We start from the raw sequence: 4,468 nt of genomic DNA on the forward strand, positions 1-4,468 counted from the left end.
TAGATTGAAACCTAGCGCAAAGTCCTACACTAAACATAATATCTGGTCTAGTCGCGGTGAGGTAGAGTAGACTACCTATCATTCCCCTATATGTTTTTTGATCGAAATTTTCACTATTTTCATCCATATCTAACTTAGTCGCAGTACTCATAGGGGTGTTTATTGCTTTTGAATTATCCATGTTAAATCGTTTTAACAATTCTAATGTATATTTGGATTGGTTAAGAAATATACCATCACTAAGTTGTTTGATTTGTAATCCGAAAAAGAAAGTTAATTCACCCATTAAACTCATTTCAAATTCATGACTCATACATTTGGCAAATGATTCACATAGTGATTCATCCGAAGAGCCAAAAATAATATCGTCAACATAAATTTGCACAATAAGAAAATTATTTTTAAAATATTTAATAAACAATGTAGTATCAACCTTGCATTTGGTAAAATTATTTAAAATAAGAAAGGAACTAAGCCTTTCATACCAAGCTCTAGGAGCTTGTTTCAAGCCATAGAGAGCCTTAGTCAATTTGAATACATGATTAGGAAGAAGAGAATTTTCAAATCCGGGAGGTTGTTCGACATATACTTCTTCGGAAATAAAACCATTCAAGAAAGCACTTTTAACATCCATTTGAAATAGTTTAAAATTATTACTACTAGCATAGGCAAGGAGCATCATTATGGCTTCTAATCGAGCCACGGGAGCGAAGGTTTCTTCGTAATTGATACCTTCTTCTTGGTTGAAACCTTTGGCCACTAATCTAGCCTTGTTTCTAACCACGATACCATTTTTGTCTTGCTTGTTTCTAAAGACCCACTTAGTACCTATGACTAAGTGGTCACTTGGTCTAGGAACAAGCTTCCATACCTCATTCCTCTCAAATTGGTTCAATTCTTCTTGCATTGCAATGACCCAAAAATCATCTTTTAAGGCTTTGTCAATGCATTTAGGTTCAATTTGAGAAAGGAAAGCGGCGTTAGCACAAAAATTCTTGAAAGAAGAACGAGTTTGAACCCCTTTTGTTGTATCTCCTATAATTAGCTCCTTTGGATGAGCATCTACATACTTCCATTCTTTGGGTAAAGAAATTTCGGAAGAAGATGCATTCAAATGGCTATTTTGAGGAGGGGGTTCATTTAAATTCAAATTATCAAAACCAAGATCATCATCAAAATCATTTTTCTTTAAATCGAAAATTTCATTAAAAACTACATGAATAGACTCTTCTATTACTAAGGTCCTTTTGTTAAAAACACGAAAGGCTTTAGAAACGGAGGAGTAACCAAGAAAAATGCCTTCATCGGATTTAGCATCAAATTTACCTAGGGCATCCTTTTCATTTAAAATGAAGCATTTACAACCAAAAACTTTAAAATAAGAAATATTTGGTTTTTTGTTATTTCATAATTCATAGGGAGTTTTTGATAGAGATGATCTTATTAGGACCCTATTCATGATGTAACAAGCCGTATTTACGACTTCGACCCAAAAATATTTGGGTAAACTATGTTCATTTAACATAGTTCTTGCCATTTCTTGTAGGTTTCTGTTTTTCCTTTCAACTACTCCATTCTGTTGAGGATTTCTTGGAGTTGAGAAGTTGTGATTGTACCCAATAACTTCGCAAAAATTTTGAAAGTCATGGTTTTGAAATTCACCACCGTGATCACTCCGAATTGATGAAATCATGAAGCCTTTTTCGTTTTGAGTGAGTTTACAAAATTTAGAGAAACACTTGAAGCAATCACTTTTGTGAGCTAAGAAATAGGTCCAAGTGTATCTAGAGTAGTCATCCACAATCACAAAAGCATATTTGCTTCCACCTAGACTTGTTGTATCAATTGGTCCAAATAAGTCCAAATGGATCAATTGTAACGGTCTAGTGGTGCTAATTTGATTTTTTGGTTTGAAGCTTGTTTTTATTTGTTTGCCTAGTTGACATGCATCACATACCTTATCCTTAATAAACTTCATATTCGGAATCCCTCGTACTAATTCTTGAGATGAGATTTTAGATATTGTTTTCATGCTTACATGGCCTAATCTCTTATGCCAAAGCCAAGCATCATCATTTACGGTGGAGAAACACATTTCATTACTTAGTTCATCAAGATTGATGGTATAGACATTATTTTGTTTTAAAGCAATCATAGTCATGTTATGATTTGGTTTTTCAATAATGCACATATTTGATTCAAATCTAACGATATAACCTTTATCGCATAATTGACTAATGCTCAACAGATTATGTTTCATTCCATCAACCAGTAACACATCATCAATAGAAAAACTTGATTTGTTACCTATGGTTCCCTTGCCAATGATTTTGCCTTTGTGGTTGTCTCCGAAGGTGACATAGCCTTCGTCCATGCTAGTGAGCTTGGAGAATTGGGATGGATCTCCGGTCATATGCCTTGAGCATCCACTATCAAGATACCATCTCTTGCTCCTAGCATGTGATGGTGTATGTTTCTACAAGAAGGAATTATTTTTAGGTACCCATTTACTTTTGGGTGCCTCAAAAACTAATCTAACTTGTTTATCATGTTGCATAGACTTGATCATGGTTCCTTTAGGAACCCAAATCAATTTGTTCGGACTAATTTTCTTGAATGGACATTGGTAAGTTATATGTCCATTTTGCAACAAAAGTTGCAATTGCTTTGATGTTGAACATGTAAGATAGGACCTTTAATGAAGGTTGTTGGATTTTGGTGAGTACTTCTCACAAATCCGATTCCACTCCTTTTAGGAACGTGACCCTTATTTGTAAGGATCATGTTTAAGGACTTACTACCGACCTCGAATTTCTTCAAGGTGTCCTTAAGTACCAAGTTCTCATTTTGGAGAGTTTCTAGATCATGGCATTTAGCACATAGAGCTAGACTATCATGATATTCAGTTTTTAATTTATCAAAATCACAAGTAAGACTATCATGCTCCTTTTTTAGCAATTTATATTTTCTACTAATTGTCTTACCTTCATCAAATAACTCATGGAAGGCATTTAATAATTCATGATAAGGTAAATCTGCATTAATTAAATCCGTTACCTCTTCTTCGAAGGCCATTAGAGCGTAATGAGCAACTTGCTCGGTGTTGGACTCCTCTTCTTCGGACGTGCTTGAATCATCCCATGTTGCCTTGAGCGCCTTCTTCTTTGATGCTTTCTTTTTGGCTTGTGGACAATCGTTCTTGTAGTGTCCCGGTTTCTTGCACTCATAGCAAATTACTTGGTCCTTCTTGTGTTTGAATTTATTTTTTGTATTATTTTTAAATTTGTTCTTTCTTAAATATTTTTTAAATTTTTGAGTCAAAAGTGCAATGTCATTGTCATTGTCCTCATCACTTGATGTTCCTTTCAAGTGGTCTTCTTGTGATATGAGTGTCATATCCTTCCTGTTCTTTGGAAGGGGGTTCTCGAGCTCGTCATGAGCTTGACATGTCATTTCGTAAGTCATTAAAGACCCAATGAGTTCTTCAAGAGGGAATGTTTTAAGGTCTTTGGCCTCTTGAATGGCCGTAACTTTTGGATCCCAACTTTTTGGGAGAGATCTTAAGATTTTAGTTACTAGTTCAAAGTTAGTAAAACCTTTACCAAGAGCTTTGAGTCCATTGATGACATCCGTGAACCGGGTGTACATGTCTCCGATGGACTCACTTGGTTTCATTCGAAAAAGTTCGTAAGAGTGCACAAGGATGTTGATTTTGGACTCTTTCACTCGGCTAGTGCCTTCATGAGTGACTTCAAGAGTTCTCCAAATATCAAAAGCCGAATCACAAATTGAAACACAATTAAATTCATTTTTATCTAGTGCACAAAACAAGGCATTCATAGCCTTTGCATTTAAAGTAAAAACCTTATTTTCCGATTCATTCCATTCGCTCATCGGAAGAGAAGATTTTTGAAATCCATTCTCGACAATAGACCAAAGCTCAAAGTCCATAGAAATGAGGAAGAACCTCATGCGAGTCTTCCAATATGTATAATCCGACCCATTAAACAAAGGTGGTCGTGCAATAGAATGGCCCTCTTGCATGCCGGAGTAAGCCATCTCTCTTGGGTATTAAACCAAATATGAGAGATAACCTTGCTCTGATACCAATTGTTAGGATCGGAGCAGCACTAAGAGGGGGGGGTGAATTAGTGCAGTGGATTAAAACATTGGTTTCGACAAATCTTTCGTACGATAAGAACGGAACTTGAAAAGCTTAACTTGAAAACGTATTCTTAAAGTTGTGCAGCAAAGGTAATAAGGAACTAAAGCATGTAAGAAGGTTTGCAGTAATGTAAATAGCAATAATGAAATGCAAACCAGAGATCACGCCGATTTTAGAGTGGTTCGGTCAAATGACCTACATCCACTTGCGAGGCCCCTCTTCGATGGGGCTCCCACCTTCCACTAGCAAATCTCTTGAAATGGAAGGGCAAATACCCCTCTTACAACCTTTTACAAGCAGTTC

Source organism: Musa acuminata, chromosome BXJ2-2 (genome assembly GCF_036884655.1).
Source record: "Musa acuminata AAA Group cultivar baxijiao chromosome BXJ2-2, Cavendish_Baxijiao_AAA, whole genome shotgun sequence".
Classification (NCBI taxonomy): Eukaryota; Viridiplantae; Streptophyta; class Magnoliopsida; order Zingiberales; family Musaceae; genus Musa; species Musa acuminata.